Here is a 16,472-nt window from a genome sequence, read left to right on the forward strand (position 1 = left end):
ATGTAATAAACTACATGTTATTGTATGAACCAAGGTAGAAGAACACTTCATTTCTCAGGATGCTCTAATTTATTCTATATATTATATAATCAATAGATTTTTATGTTAATATTTATTTTTATTTTTATCTGAAAACAATTTAGTGGACATTTTGTTTTGATGGCTGGGTTTATTGTTTTGACAGTATTATACTTAGTTTAGAGAAACATGTCAAATCAGTTGAGAAAGAAAAAGGGAATAAATGAGCAGTGGCAGTCCATCAGAGGACACAAGGGAGGCTGAGCCTCCTCAAAAATGTATTAAAAATGAACATAACAACAACAATTAAATTAACAGTTTTAATAGAGTTGTTTTATCAATTTACTTATTAATCTGCATAACTCAGATGCATATAATGTTAAAAAAAAAAAAAAAAAAAAAAGGATTTGTTTTTCTTTTTCTTTCATGAGCTGTAGCCCAGTTGAATTTAAATCATTGTTAGGCCTTTTCCACCAACATGGTTCTGTGGGGGTTTCAAGCAGGAACCGATTACCTCAGGGGGCGGAGGGCGGGATAATGTTTCGTCACCAGGTTAAGTTTTCCCAAACAAACTACCATCCGCAGCAAGTACTTCTTTACTCTGTAACAAAAACAATAAAAAATCCACAAAGCTTTCAGACATCAAAAGCGTTCAAGAAACGCTGCGGAAACGAGCACTGTACTTGAGTGCTATCTAACCTGGGCATTGAATTCAGTCAGTCATGCTCGAGACAAACACCGAATTGCAGATGTACTCTGTTGTTGATCTCGGTAAGTATCTGTTAATAGCATCCCACACTGGTGGGATTCTCAATCAAGATGTAAACATAATATTATATGATATGCCAAAAGTTCAAATATAACCATCTGCTACAACGATGTTAATAATGATTCCACTGTTACAGTTTATAGTACTCGTCAAGATTATCCACGTTAAAAAGTTCATACAAAATAATTTAATTAGGTTATCTGTCATCTTGAGTGTAAGTGTTGCCTTATGTGAGGCAGACACATAAAAAATCCCACGCTGCCACGTAAATCGTTACGTCATCATTCAGTTCTCAAGATAGTGGAAAAGCATAGACGGTATTCGATAGGCTCCAGCACAGGCTCGGCGCAAGAATCATTGTCATTTCGGTGTAAAAGGGCTATATCTGAATCTGTATGAATGCCAGAGAAGGCCATTGGCATAAAGCCTCCTCATTAGTAAACCAAACAACTGACCAATCAGAATGGATATTCAAATTACACAGTTAGGGCTGGGCATGTTACAGATTTCCTGATTCAATTCGATTCCAATTCACAAGCTCTTGATTTGATTAAAATTCGATTAGATTCCGATTCACATGCTCTCGATTTGATTCGATTTTGATTTGATTCAATATCGATTAATATGGGTTTATTTCAGTTATCATGTCCCTTTTGCTTACATATAAAATAAATTGTCTCCCAGCTAATACTGTTAATTATACAGGGAGCATTTTAACTAGGTACATTATATAATATTTTATTTTACTAATTATATTTTATTACTTTTTTCATCATTTTGGTCACATTTTGGCTTTTTAAAAATGAACAAATAAATGTATTCAATCAATAAATAAGATATTATATTTCAAATATTATTTTATTATACATATTAATTGTTAAATTGCATAATTTGTACTATTTACAAGTATTTACATTGATTTGTTGAACACGTGCTAAAACCGGTACAATCTCTTTAACAAAAAATGTAAACAGCACCTTTGAATGAGCACATGCTAACTAGAGAGGACTCAAATGGCTTTACCTCATCTGTGCGATGCATGATTAGAATTAAATGTTTTTTGTAGTTGCTTTTGATCAACAACTGGCTATAAAGAACAGAAAGGGTATTAAAAGAGACAGTATTTAATGACAAATGGGTTGCGTGGATCTCGTTTTGGACACACATTACACGGAACAACATAACACTCTCAACATACAGAGAAAGGATCTCGCTGCTGAACACATCACGACTAAACTACACAATTACTGGTGAGTGAAATGTAATCATTTACCAGCCAGTTGCCAAATATATTCACACAGCATGAAATTTGGTTGCAAATGCAAGTGATTTCCTCTCATTGTAGTAGAGCAGGGGTCAGCAACCTATGGCAGAGGTAATCACTGACACGCCAGCAACGGCAAGAGAGGAGTAGACTATTTTATTTATATAAATTCTGCACCTGCATTCCAATCTACATCTTGATGTAATCCTTCCTCATGATCATGCAGCATGTTTACATGAGCTGAATGGGAGGCTTAAAAGAAAGATAAAATGTGACGAAACTGCAGTATACTCCACAGACTTGTGCAGTGCATGCCAGCCATTCACACATCACGAGCCAGCAGCGCTTCACTTTCGTTAATTGTAAACATGCCCGCTTTGCTTCGGTCAGGCTATGCGGATGACAGCCTATATTCTGTGTTTCATTTGTTCCTTTATGCTTTTTAGAACAACATGTGATGTAATAAGGAAACTATTTATCCTTGAGGTTTCCAACCCAACAGACAGGTACACCCTCCTTAAACCATAGTCACACTCAAAATTACATTACACGATTAAAAGAGAAAATATATTCCCACATCGTGGGATTAAAAAATCGGAGTCTATTAAAAACATAAATTAAACCTGGAAATAAAGTTGTAGGATTTTGCAGGTGCGATTCACCGAAAAGGGCTAAATAGTTGATCGGCTTGTGATACGCGATTCTCGTCACACTTTAATAGTGTTTAGCCTCCCATTCAGCTGATGAAAACACGCTGCGTGATCATGAGGAAGGACTACATCAAGATGTAGACTGAAATGCAGGTGCGAAAAACTTCTTATAAATAAAATAGTCTGCTTCTCTCTCGCTGTTGCTTGCGTGCTAGTGATTAGCCAGGCATTTTGTCATAAAAGACATAAAGAGAGAGCTAGCACAAGAAAAGCTAATTATTTCACCTTTTAACCATAGTTTTTGGTGCATAGTTTTGCTGTTGGTCTCTGCAATGTCACTGGAGGTGTGCCTCTTGTAGAAGCAATTCCACTGCATATGCCCCGTACAGTGAGCAGTGTTTGAGTGTGATGGCCAGTTACTTGGAGGCACAATTCCCTACAGAGATGGAATGGATTCTTCACACTGGAACATTCTGAAGCACAGCTGGATGCAAGGCTGGAATAAGAATAATTTCAATCTAATCCTGATCTCTACTCTCATTTAGAGATGACACAAAGCTGTCTGGTGTCACAGATATATGGGCAGAAACAGCATTATCTGTAGCATAACACATAAATGACACTGGTAGTTACTGTTATCCAATTTGATGGAATGAGTCTTTAATGCATTACATCAGTTTCAAATGAAGGCATGGTGTTTGAATTCCCCAAACAAACTACTTTTCTCAAAAACATTTGACAGAATCTCTTACTGTTTCTCTTGTCTCACGTATAAAGTGGTAGAAAAGAAAATTAGAATCTGATGATTAGATAAACATTGAATTTCTCATTATGTTTGTCCTTGGCTATGCTACCATCATTAATCCTGGCTGTGCTTTAGATGAATTAGGCTTTTGTGCACTGCTTAATCATGACGAGGTCCTGGAACAAGTATATGACTACCTACACAATATATGAAAAAAAATGAGTGTTTAAAGTCAACATACTATAAAATGGCATCCGCAACTCATTTTACTTCAATAATTATGGTGTATTTCAGAGTGAAACAGGACATTACATGAGAGAAAATATAGAACAGAACTTGATTCTATCCATCAGGAATTAATAAATAACCTTGTTAAGTGTGCATTCCATACCAGAATGACGCCAGACCTGAATTTAAGTTTTAAGTCAGTTTATAGTACTTACTAGTAGGACCACTCACCTCCTGAAACATCGCCAGCACACACTTTTGAGGAGGTGAGCTTTATGATCGGGCCGTGGTGGCTGAGGTTCAAGTTTACCCTTTAGAGTATCTCAGTGTAAAATACCACGTTACTAGGGTCACCCGTCCCGTAAAATACAGGATCATCCCGTATTTAAAGATGAAATGATGCGTCCCATATCGAATCAATACGGGACGAAATTTGTCCCATATTTAAGGTGATCTGATGGCATCACGGCAAAATAGTTCAAGAACATTAATTTAACCTATGATATTCATAGAAAATTTTGCCTACGATGGGTAAGGGACCATCTGAATGGTCCACATATTGGTGTGGAGGGTGTGGTAAGGTACCGTGTGAAAACGTCAGCCCCCCCCCCCCACAACTCTAGAGAGAGTGTCGTGTATTTTATGATTTCAAAAGTGACAATCCTAACGTTAACCATTGGCTGCATTACTGCATTACCTAAAACAATGCCTTAAATAACTGTTTGGCTATAGACATTATTCATAGTAGCACCCTCTTTGATTTTTAACGGGAATGAAAACAAGGCTGTGAGGGATGGACTTACCATCTCTTCAATGGCTAGCAATGTATAAATCTATCAAAAAGCTCCTAGATAGGAGCTTTCTTGTCTACTGAATGTTCTTGGAAAGATATTTTTCAAAGTTTTGATCCAAAAACATTGTATTGACTATCCCTCACAGCCTCGTTGTCATTCTCATAAAAAATGACACTGCTGTGAATAAGGTCTATTGGTTAACATTGCTCAAAAGTAGAAAAAAAAGGAAATGCACACCTGCAAAGCTCACATTTACACGATTTTTTATATATAAGTAGTGACGTTTTGAGCATCCCGCTCTTCCTCAGGCTTGAAGTGTGCATTTCCGTTTTTTCTACTTTGGATTGTTGCTTTTTTGATTCTGAAACTTATTATCGTTTGACTTGGATTTGCGTGCCTTTTTTTTGGTACTTTTTAACATTAATCAATGGCCTGCATGGCCTAATGGAAAATTAGCTCATGTCAGGCAAAAAGGAAAGCCTTTTTGCCCAGAGGTGGATCATGTTTTTACATTTTGTAGAAAGTTTTCAAAGACTAATCTTTGTTTTCCTATGGATTAAATTGCACAGATGCATCCTGAATTATAAGACCAGGAATGTGTATCAAGAAATTAAATAGGGTTCATTTTAATTTTGTGTTAACTTTTATCACCCAATCAACACTACTATTGAGTGGCTCAATAACTACATCCATCCCAAAAAACATCAACAAACCTGCCTACAAAACAAATAGCACAACATCAGGCTCTTCCAATGTAGACAGTTTTTTTTAATTACTGTGGGAGCGATCTAGGGACTCAAAAAAATAGGTAGCAGATCCAATTCTGGAGGCGGCGGATCAGGATCCGGCTTGTTCTGGCAACAAATTAAGCCCTGCCTAAATGCCCGAATTTATCTTTTTAGCTGTGGTAGACTAAATGCTAATCTGATATGAAGGAAAAAAGAAGACATTGCAGGCCTAGCTCACTGATATTTCAAGAAAAAATAAAGAAAGGAAAAAATGCCCAGTTAAGTAGTCATAAGAACAAGAGCCAATACCTTCTAAATCCCAGCATTCATTATAGTCCTTGACCATTTTTTTTTTTTTTGTCAATGTAATGTTTCTTTTTCTACAGTCAAGCTAAAGAATCTACCTTCAGCTCAAAAAATTTGAAAGAAGGACTGTGACAGATTTATCGACATAACAATAGCCTTCACGTTACTATGGATTTGAAATAAGTGTTTGCAGTCATGTGTGAAACGTGAAATGATAGATGCTTACAAGACTGAAAATTAAGTCTTAGCTAAGAAGAACAAACTGTCTCTTGTAAAGTAATAATCACATCGACATCTAGTTAAGAACAAGTATTCATCTGAATCTCTAATTGTAACCTAAATGTCTGTGTTAATTATCCAAAAAGGAAAAGGAAAAGGAAAAAACCCTAATGTCTTTTAAAATAAATATCTGTAACGTGGATAATGTGTTTGTGTTTGTCAGTTTGTCATCTGATCACAATTTTTTTATTTTAAGTAGGTGCTACTTCTGTGAAAGTGTAGATCTATATTGCATGGATGAAATGCTAACAACAGATGAGAATAAAACAAAAACTTGAATGTGTTAAGTACTTGCGCCACTGATTGGAATGTTTCCAAGAGTAGTTAAAGTACAGTGCATCCGGAAAGTATTCACAGCGCTTCACTTTTTCCACATTTTGTTATGTTACAGCCTTATTCCAAAATTGATTAAATTCATTATTTTCCTCAAAATTCTACAAACAATACCCCATAATGACAACGTGATAGAAGTTTCTGAAATCTTTGCAAATGTATAATAAATAAATAAATAAATAAATAAATCACATGTACATAAGTATTCACAGCCTTTGCTCAATACTATGTTGAAGCACCTTTGGCACCAATTACAGCCTCAAGTCTTTTTGAGTATGATGCTACAAGCATGGCACACCTATTTTTGGGCAGTTTCTCCCATTCTTCTTTGCAGGACCTCTCAAGCTCCATCAGGTTGGATGGGGAGCATCGGTGCACAGCCATTTTCAGATCTCTCCAGAGATGTTCAATCGGGTTCAAGTCTGGGCTCTGGCTGGGCCACTCAAGGACATTCACAGAGTTGTCCCGGAGCCACTCCTTTGTTATCTTGGCTGTGTGCTAAGGGTCGTTGTCCTGTTGGAAGATGAACCATCACCCCAGTCTGAGGTCCAGAGCACTCTGGAGCAGGTTTTCATCAAGGATGTCTCTGTACATTGCTGCATTCATCTTTCCCTCGATCCTGACTAGTCTCCCAGTTCCTGCCGCTGAAAAACATCCTCACAGCATGATGCTGCCACCACCATGCTTCACTGTAGGGATGGTATTGGCCAGGTGATGAGCGGTGCCTGGTTTCCTCCAGACATGACGCATGCCATTCAGGCCAAAGAGTTCAATCTTTGTTTCTCATGGTCTGAGAGTCTTTCAGGTGCCTTTTGGCAAACTCCAGGTGGGCTGTCATGTGCCTTTTACTGTGGAGTGGTTTCTGTCTGGCCTCTCTACCATACAGGCATGATTGGTGGAGTGCTGCAGAGATGGTTGTTCTTCTGGAAGGTTCTCCTCTCTCCACAGAGAAATGCTGGAGCTCTGTCAGAGTGACCATCGGGTTCTTGGTCACCTCCCTGACTAAGGCCCTTCTCCCCCGATCGCTCAGTTTGGCCAGGTGGCCAGCTCTAGGAAGAGTCCTAGTGGTTCCAAACTTCTTCCATTTACGGATGATGGAGGCCACTGTGCTCATTGGGACCTTCAATGCTGCAGAAATTTTTCTGTACCCTTCCCCAGATCTGTGCCTCGATACAATCCTGTCTCGGAGGTCAACAGACAATTCCTTGGACTTCATGGCTTGGTTTGTGCTCTGACATGCACTGTTAAATGTGGGACCTTATATAGACAGGTGTGTGCCTTTCCAAATCATGTCCAATCAACTGAATTTACCACAGGTGGACTCCAATCAAGTTGTAGAAACATCTCAAGGATGATCAGTGGAAATAGGATGCACCTGAGCTCAATTTTGAGTGTCATGGCAAAGGCTGTGAATACTTATGTACATGTGATTTTTTTCATTTTTTATTTTTAAGAAATTTGCAAAGATTTCAAACAAACTTCTTTCACATTGTCATTATGGGGTATTGTTTGTAGAATTTTGAGGAAAATAATGAATTTAATCCATTTTGGAATAAGGCTGTAACATAACAAAATGTGGAAAAAGTGAAGCACTGTGAATACTTTCCGGATGCACTGTACACAGTATAATTGCACAGCTGTTCTGTAAAAGTTTCCTAATGAAATGTGATATGTCTTCTTGTGATTCACATCTCAGTTGATTTACTTTTATACCACTTTTTTCCATCCTATCTGTTGTAAAAATTCTGTTTCTGTACATCAATTTCACAAGTGCACACTCTGACAATAGTCTTAACAGGCCTCTTGCGAGTTCACAGGAGAAAATCTTTGCAATAGATTTTTCTGTTTAAAAAGATCAGTAATTGGGCCATCTGACACATGACAGATAATAATGTACCTCTAGAGAAGACCCAACAGTATATTACAATATATTATAGGCCCATTTCAAATCATTGACAGTTAGCCCATAGAAAGGTTTAAAGGCAAGTCCACTCTTCTGCCATGTTGGGAACGCTCCTAGGCAGCTATTTTCCATGGATAAAAGTGCCATGAAAGTACAACTCCTGTCTACTTAAATGGGGGAAAACTGAAATCTTCAGAATTGTGGGTTAAGATTATAATCAAATAACATTTCAAATCAACAATAAATTCTGACAACAATAGTATCATAAATTCTGCTTCTTTAGCTCAGATCAAGGAAAAACGTCCTGGTTACTTTCATAACCTTCGTTCCTTGATGGAGGGAACGAGACGTTTTGTCGAGGCAGTGACATTAGGGGTCACTCTTAGTAGCCCCAAACACCTCTGATCTTTGAAAAAAGGCCAATGGGAATTGGCAAGTGGAATTTGCATGCCACTCCCCCAGACATACGGGTATAAAAGGAGCTGGTATGGAACCACTCATTCAGGTTTTGTGCTGAGGAGCCGAGACCAGGTCCCGGCCATTTCAGTGGGTAGTTCAGTGTTGTGGCAAGAGGGACACAATGTCTTGTTCCTTCTATCTGGGAACGGAGGTTACGAAAGTAACCAGGACTGTCTGTCACTCACTCGACGTTGTGTCGATGTAGTGACACTAGGGGTCCCTATACAAAACGCCACAGCTAGCTGAACTGTGTTACGTGGACTGGTGGTGCGAGACGGGCAGACCACTGTGTGCCTCGTAGTCAGCGCACCAGGCCATCACGTAACCTCCCCCAATGCTCTTATGGGCGTCGAACGTTCCTTCAGGAACAGGGGGGGGGGGGTCACTCCCAAGGGGAAGACACCGCGGAGACCACACCCCACCCAGAGAAGGGGGGGTATTTTGAGTGGAATTACATCACAGTGTCTTACCGAGTCTTGTCGGAAGTATGTCATGTGGAGAAGTCCCATGGTAGGTCCTACCCGAGAGGGGAGGAACTCTACAAACATGGTGACTGTTTGTCTGCTTTGGTGGACAGCGGAAAGGAAGCACTGTCTCCAAACAGAGGATCACCCATTTGGTCATTGACGCCATCGTGATGGCATATCGCAGTTTACCAACAGGGAAACGATTTAGCGGCAAATATACATCACATGGGGTCACCTATGGGGAACCAGCATATGTGGAGCACCTACCCCAGTACAGGGCTTAGTCAGCACATGTACTGGGCCGGTAGCGAGTTTCTCTGCAAACTCGTCTGTCACAGGGCTAAGGAGGAAAGTCATCCAGGGATCACCATTTTGTGAACACTACTGGGAGTCAACAGCGCATATCTTCACCTCAAGGGAGGGAAAGGCGCTATGCGCAAGCAGTACACCTGGCCAGCTGTCCCGGAACTTACCTTTTCGTACCTGACAAACACGGGACGAAACTGGCTCAACCCGGAGATTGCAGAACCTCGCAAAGGTGTTGGGTGTTGCCCAGCCCACTGCTCTGCAGATGTCTGCTAGAGAGGCGCCATTAGTCAGGGCCCAGGAGGCCACCACACCCCTGGTAGAATGGGCTCGTAGCCCCGCGGGGGGCAGCACATGCTGAGCGCGATATGCCATCACGATGGCGTCAATGACCAAATGGGTGATCCTCTGTTTGGAGACAGTGCTTCCTTTCCGCTGTCCACCAAAGCAGACAAAGCAGCTGCTTGGAGTTTCTAAAGCTCTGTGTGCGATCCAAAATAGATGCATAAAGCGCGCACCGGACACAGCAACGCAAAGGCTGGGTCTGCCTCCTCCTGGGGCAGCACTTGCAGGTTCACCACCTGATCTCTAAATGGGGTCGTGGGAACCTTGGGCACATAGCCCGGTCGGGGGTCTCAGGATCACGTGATCAAACTCTAGGCACGTTTCGCTAACAGAGAACGCCTGCAGGTCCCCTACCCTCTTGATGGAAGTGTGTGCAGTCAGGAGGGCAGTCTTCAGAGAGAAGGGAGCTCCCCGTAGTCCCCGAAGGACTACAGAGAGATCCCATGAGGCAATGAGGCGCGGTCTGGGGGGGTTCAACCTCCTAGCGCCTCTCAGGAACCTGATGATCAAGTCGTGCTTCCCCAAATACTTAACATCCACTGCATCGTGATGTGCCGAAATGGCGGCTACAAACACCTTCAAGGTGGAGGGGGACAGCCGCCCCTCCAACCTCTCCTGCAGGAAGGAAAGCACTGATCCGACTGCGCATCTCTGGGGGTCTTCGCGTCGGGTAGAACACCACTTAGCGAACAGACGCCACTTCAAGGCATACAGGCGCCTCATAGAGGGAGCCCTAGCCTGAGTGATCGTGTCTACCACCACTTAGGTCTTCTGCGTCCCGTCCAGGGGCCAGTAGGGTGCTACCAGGATGACCTGCTCCTCGTCCTCCCTGACCTTGCACAGGGTCTGTGCAAGTAGGCTCTCTGGGGGAAATGCATATTTGCGTAGTCCTGGGGGCCAGCTGTGTGCCAGCTGTCTATACCGAGGGGTGCCTCAGCCAGGGTGTACCAAAGCGGGCAGTGGGATGACTCCTGGGAAGCAAACAGGTCTACCTGTGCTCGACCGAATCGACTCCAAATCAGCTGGACCACCTGGGGGTGGAGTCTCCACTCTCCCCTGAGCATAACCTGTTGTGACTGCGCGTCCACTGCAGTGTTGAGGTCGCCCGGGATGTGAGTGGCTCGCAGCGACTTGAGGTGCTGCTGACTACAGAGGAGGAGACGGCGGGCGAGTTGTGACATGCTACAGGAGCGTAGGCCACCTTGGCAGTTGATGTATGCCACCGTTGCCATGTTGTCTGTCCGAACCAACACATGCTTGCCCTGGATCTAAGGCCAAAACCTCTGCAGGGCGAGCAGTACTGCCAACAACTCGAGGCAGTTGATGTGCCAACGTAGCCGCGGGCCAGTCCAGGAGCCGGTGACCGTGTGCCCATTGCATACAGCTCCCCAGCCCGTCTTGGAGGCATCCGTCATAACCACAACATGCCTGGAGACCTGTTCTAGGGGAACCCCTGCCCGTAGAAATGTCAGGTTGGTCCAAGGGCTTAAGAGGCGGCAACAGATCAGTGTGACAACCACGCGATGTGTCCCATGGTGCCATGCCCATCTCTGGACTCGAGTCTGAAGCCAATGCTGAAATGGTTTCATATGCATCAACCCAAGCAGTGTGGCCACCGCTGAGGATGCCATATGCCCCAGGAGCCTCTGAAAAAGTTTCAGTGGGACCACTGTCTTCTGTCTGAACACCTTCAGACAGTTCAGCACCAACTGTGCGCGCTCGTTCATGAGGCATGCCGTCATCGAGACTGAGTCCAACTCCAAGCCGAGAAAAGAGATGCTCTTTTCCCAGTTGACCCGAAGCCCCAGCCGGCTGAGGTGTGTGAGCACCAGGTCCCTGTGCGCACACAACACATCCCGAGAGTGAGCTAGGATTAGCCAGTCATCGAGTTAGTTGAGGATGTGAACACCCACTTCCCTTAGCGGGGCAAGATTTGCCTCTGTGACCTTCATGAAGATGCGAGGGGACAAGGACAGGCCGAAGGGGAGGACCTTGTACTGGTACGCCCGGCCTTCGAAAGCAAACCACAGGAAGGGTCTGTGTCGAGGTAAAACCGAGTCGTGGAAGTACGCGTCCTTCAGGTCTACTGCCGTGAACCATTCTTGATGCCGGACGCTCGCTAGAATATGTTTTTGCATCAGCATCTTGAACGGGAGTCTGTGCAAAGCCCGGTTCAGTACTCGCAGGTCCGAGATTGGCCGCGACCCACCACCTTTCTTTGGTATGATGAAGTAGGGGCTGTAAAACCCCTTCTTCATCTCAGCCAGAGGGACAGGCTCTATTGCACCCTTCCGTAGAAGGGTAGCGATTTCCGTGTACAAGTTCGCGGCGTTCTCGCCCTTCACCGAGGTGAAGCGGACGCCGCTGAACCTGGGCGGACGCCTGGCGAACTGAATCGCATAGCCGAGTCGGACGGTCCGGATCAGCCATCGCGACAGGTTGTAAAGCGCAAGCCACGCGTCCAAGCTCCGGGTGAGTGGGACCAAGGGGACAATCTCGTCGGATGTACCGGCAGGTGGGGCCTCGCGGCGGGGCAGAGCCTGAGGCTTCACCGCCGAGAACTGCTGAGCAAAGTCCTCGACAATGTCGCCGAACAGGCCAACCTGGAAGATGTGGGCGTCAAGGAACCGTGCCTTGTCAGCCTCTCTCATTTCAACCAGGAAAGCCAGGTTGTGGCTTTCCTGGACCACCAGGGTCGACACTGCCCACCCGAGAGACATGTAGCATATTTAATATTTCCAATAACTTCACTATTAATAACAAAAAATACAGGACACTATTGATCACCAAGGTATCGTAACATCAAAATAGCTGTTTATATAGTGTAATTTTATTGGGTAAGCGATAATGAAACTTTCTACATACTTAGTTTATTAAACACAGACACTATAATAGTCATTTTTATGTAAAACAAAGAGCTTTTGTTAATTTCACTGCCCTTGGGTTATTCACATTTTCTCTTCATCATGTCCATTCAGTAGCAATACACATACACCTGCGGTGTTGTTAAGTATGATGTTACAGACTTCAGATGGCTATAAATGATAGGTCTTCATAACTCTTTCGTTTGATCAAAATGATCAGGCTCCTCTCATTTGGTTGGCAAGCATGTGCATGCATAGCGATTAGACAGCAATCAAAAAACATAGGCAAAGTCAAAGACAATAAGCGCACTCTCCGATGCCCTCCCTCTTGTAACGTTGTGATGTCCGTGGCTGTGAATCGTTTTGAAACATCTGAATAAATCAACCGTTGTTGAATGATCCGCAAACTGCCAAGCGCTACTCGCAAGAGAGGAAAGTGTGCTTGAGAGCCTCAAACATCCAACCGCGAAACAAAAAATCAACCCGCGGAAACAGTTTAAAATAGCCAAATTCTGCGGGACAACCGCGTACTTGACAAGAGATATATCTATCTGCAGAGCAGCAGAGCCATACGTCATAGCAGTTTCAGGCCAGCAGTCTCAGGCCGCAGGTATGGGCGGAGCTAAAGGAGCCACAGCAGTCTCCGGACCGATACTTGCGCCGCCTACAGTTTTGAAGTGTAATTTCTTACATTTGTTTGCTTTATTAAATTTAAAACGTGCTGTTTTCACATCGATTTCCAGTTCATGACTATCTTAAACATTTAATGGTAACACTTTTCAATAAGGTTCCATTTGTTAACATTAGTAAATGCAGTAGTTATCATGAATGAACAATGAACTATATTTTTAACCATTATTTATTAATCTTGGTAATGTTAATGGATAAACACAATTGTTCTTTGTTAGTTCATAGTGCATGAACTAATGTTAATATATACAACTTTTAATTTTAAAAATATATTAGTAAATGTTAAAATTAACATTAAACAAGATTAACAAATGCTAAAAATGTATTGCTCATTGTTATTAATGTGAACAAATTTAGTAAACTAATGTTAACAAATGGAACCTTATTTTAAAGTGTTACCCATTTGACTATTTTATATGAGATAATATGATTTCCTTCATGTTCATGATGTTACAAATAGTACTTTAGGAACAATGCATAGGCATTTAATGTCATATATATTTAATCATATCAAATTAAAAATAAACATTTCATTTCAAAGCTTGGCAAAAATATACAATTAGAAACATTGAACAATTATAAAACTAATAAGAAATGTTCATATTGATAAAATAGAACTAAATTAATAATTTAAACAACTTGTATACAACAGCAACACTTTAACAAAAACGCTCTTTACAAAAAGTGTGTTTTACAAACTTTATACAACAAATAGACAACTTAAAAACACATCAAAGGAACAATTGACTCTTGGGCCCGTCTTATCATGTAATTCCAAGAAACAAATCTCCATGTCATCCCTAAAAAGAAAATTAAATGTGAAGGTCTCTCTGGAAAGTTCTGGTTCTTCAAAAAGATTGCGGATGACCCTTTTCTTGTCCTCTGCACCTGTGCCCCTGAGCTGCTGTTCACTTCCATGCAGCCATTTCACAACTGTTTTGAGGTTTTTAATTATCGGTAGCTCCTTCATTAGAGAAGAGTAAAGAATAATGTAATTTTTGGTTTTAATATTTGCAACAACACCTACATATATATATATATATATATATATATATATATATATATATATATATATATATATATATATATATATATATATATATATATATATATATATCCCCTGACCTTCTGATCAGTAACCCAGAGCCTTAACCACTGAGCTACCACTGCCCCAAACAGTAGTGCGTGCGCACGTGTGTATTCAAATTACAGTGGTAGCTCAGCGGTTAAGGCTCTGGGTTACTGATCAGAAAGTCAGGGATTCAAGCCCCAGCACTGCCAAGATGCCACTGTTGGGCCCTTGAGCAAGGCCCATGACACAGTCTGCTCCAGGGGTGCCATATCATGGCTGACCCTGCACTCTGACCCCAGCTTAGCTGGGATATGTGAAAAAAAAAAAAATTTCACTGTATATGTGCAAATGTGTGATAAATTATTATAAATTAATTATTACCTAATTGCTGCTGGAAGTGCCTTGTTCTCCTTTTGGAAGTGACTCCTGAACAAAGGCTTCTGTCCAGAAACATACATTTTTGGTTGATTTAGAATCGTCTTTCAGGGGGTGGCTAGTGTGGTCTGGAGGGAAATAGGGAGATACTTTCAGAGATCATTCCAAAGTTCTCCAAAATAATTAGAGTCCACCATTTCCTTATAATGGGAAGGTTACACTTGAAAATAGAAAAAATATTATTTTAAATATCAGCTGCAACAACAGCATGAAGTCCAATTTAATTACTTGAAGTGGTAATACATTACTTACAGAGGTAAAATCAAAGGGTGCACCCAAGTCAATGTGCAGAGCATACTGAAAAACAAAACAAACAAAAATGTCAAGAACAGATCAAATTGCATTAAAAGTACTATGCAAATATGTGTTTACAGTATTGTATATGCCAGGTTAAGCATGATCCATGCTTTACCAGTTGAGCTACAGAGCTCCTGCATTTCAACTGGTAGAGCTAGAGAAAGGATGATAGTAATGACAATGTTTTGGGTTCCCAGGAAATGCATAACCTTATAAGTCAATAGACTGAATGCATTGTAAGTTGTTTTCAATAAAAGCATCTGCCAATTGAATAAATGCATGTGTCCTTATTCTTTCTTTCAACAAATACTTATAAAGCACACCAATTATAGGTTTATTTATGTCAAAAACATGATTTCTCTATATTCCTCACCATCATCATGAAAACCCCACAGTCTAACTACTGATGCATTCACTGTTGCACTGGTGGTTGATGGTGTATCTCTGACCGCTGACTTGGGCACTGTTGCATTGGTGGTTGGTGGTGTGTCTCTGACCACTGGCTTGGGCAGTGTTGCACTGGTGGTTGATGGTGTGTCTCTAACCACTGGCATGGGCACTGTTGCACTGGTGGTTGATGATGTGTCTCTAACCATTGTCGTGGGCACTGTTGCACTGGTGGTTGATGGCGTGTCTCTAACCATTGTCGTGGGCACTGTTGCACTGGTGGTTGATGGTGTGCCTCTGACCGCTGGCGTGGGCACTGTTACACTGGTGGCATTTTAGCTGAAGTGGGATGCTGTTTATGTTTACAAACATGTGAATGATTTTCAAAATCATCACTTCTTAAAACTGTAGTTGCTCAGTACAGACAGTGGAAATGGAGTGATGCTCCACAGCCCAAGCCACATCTGTGAAAAGTAAATATAAATATTTGACAAACAACCCAAGGAGTTTATATCTCCATGGACAACTGCCTTGTTGGAGTGGCTTTGGAGATGTAATTTTAATTTGTCCAAACTTGTCGGCTTAAACACACTTGCCATGCAAAAAGGGCAGTGAAAATCGCTTGATTTATTAAAGCATGTCAAAAAATTCAAGCTTCAATAAGAATAACAAGAACCACACCTACAGATTGAGTAGTAAGCAGATAAAAACTAAGCATTAATATATAGATTCAGTGTTCACCAAATAATGATAGATTTATTAAGATATTACAAAGACAACAACTCACCGTGTTCTCCGCTATGATTGTTGTGTTGTGATTAGCTCTGCTCTAACGCCAGACGTATGGCTCTGTGGCTCTGCAGATGGATACTATTGGGTAGCCAACTCCTAAGCTTACAGAAATGGTTTAACCCTAGTGCTCAGCAGCCAGTGGGAACTTATGACACTCACCCATTCTAATTGGACAAGTGGCCAAATGGCTCAGAAAAATTTGAAACTGACATCTGAGATCACACGTTGACAACGTATTTTTTGCGCATTGTCAACACATTATTTACGCATTGATTTTTCACGTGTAAACAACGCATTGACAACGCACAAACAACACGTTGTCAGTGCGTTGCTGACGTGTT

At 41.8% G+C, this 16,472-nt stretch overlaps 1 protein-coding gene and 1 long non-coding RNA gene across 2 annotated transcripts in view; both read right to left on the bottom strand.

Moving 5' to 3' along the window:
* Window positions 1-16,472, bottom strand: part of LOC127444961 (UPF0524 protein C3orf70 homolog A-like) — a 68,991-nt gene that overhangs the window by 8,010 nt on the left and 44,509 nt on the right. The window lies entirely within an intron of this gene.
* On the bottom strand, window positions 13,937-15,840 carry LOC127444981 (uncharacterized). The gene is made up of 4 exons (XR_007897907.1): window positions 15,326-15,840; window positions 14,908-14,952; window positions 14,602-14,723; window positions 13,937-14,112 (listed from the first exon to the last, which is right to left on the bottom strand). It is a non-coding gene; the product is annotated as an uncharacterized LOC127444981 (long non-coding RNA).

Source organism: Myxocyprinus asiaticus, chromosome 8, assembly GCF_019703515.2.
Source record: "Myxocyprinus asiaticus isolate MX2 ecotype Aquarium Trade chromosome 8, UBuf_Myxa_2, whole genome shotgun sequence".
In the NCBI taxonomy this organism is placed as follows: domain Eukaryota; kingdom Metazoa; phylum Chordata; class Actinopteri; order Cypriniformes; family Catostomidae; genus Myxocyprinus; species Myxocyprinus asiaticus.